This window comes from Sinocyclocheilus rhinocerous, unplaced genomic scaffold (assembly GCF_001515625.1).
Source record: "Sinocyclocheilus rhinocerous isolate Xijiao unplaced genomic scaffold, SAMN03320098_v1.1 scaffold4509, whole genome shotgun sequence".
In the NCBI taxonomy this organism is placed as follows: domain Eukaryota; kingdom Metazoa; phylum Chordata; class Actinopteri; order Cypriniformes; family Cyprinidae; genus Sinocyclocheilus; species Sinocyclocheilus rhinocerous.
Window position 1 is genome coordinate 15,839 of NW_015627266.1, and position 686 is coordinate 16,524.

General features: G+C 45.8%; 1 pseudogene; it reads left to right on the forward strand.

Moving 5' to 3' along the window:
• The window catches only part of LOC107726951 (zona pellucida sperm-binding protein 4-like), a 3,116-nt pseudogene continuing 2,430 nt past the window's right edge, over positions 1-686 (forward strand).

Here is a 686-nt window from a genome sequence, read left to right on the forward strand (position 1 = left end):
ATTTGTACTTTGTGACTAGCTGTTGAACAATGGCTGGATTTTTATGTTTGGTTCAGATTTTGGCAGTTTGTGTGTTCTGTCATGTTGTTCCAAAGTGGAGTAATCTGCTCCAGAACCCTCAAGCTCTGATGATCCAGCAAACCGACCAGCGGTTTCAGCAGCCAGTTCAACAACAAACTAACCAGCAGTTTCAGCTACAGAAGCCAGTGGCGCAGACAGAGCTCCTTGATAAGTGTGCTGTAGCTGATTATGAGCAGATTCAATGTGGACAACCTGGGATCAGTGGTGCTGAGTGTGAAGCTATCAACTGCTGCTTTGAAAGACAGCAGTGTTACTATGGGAGGGCAGGTAAGCATTCTCAATCTTATTCTGTTCATGTTAAACTGATTCTCTGCATTAACCTTGTACCTTTTGTTCCAGTGACTGTCCAGTGTATTAGAGATGGTCAGTTTGTGGTAGTGGTGGCTAGAGATGTTACTCTGCCTCGACTGAGTCTGGATTCGGTTCGTCTACTGGGTGGAAACAACCCACCTTGCGCTCCTGTCGAGTCCACGCCTTACTTTGCTATATACCAGTTCCCTGTGACCGCATGTGGCACGAGCATGATGGTGAGCAGCTGCTTCTGGTTTTATTCTGCATTGCTTATGATGGACTGGATGCTAACCAGGGCTTGAAAATGAAAAATT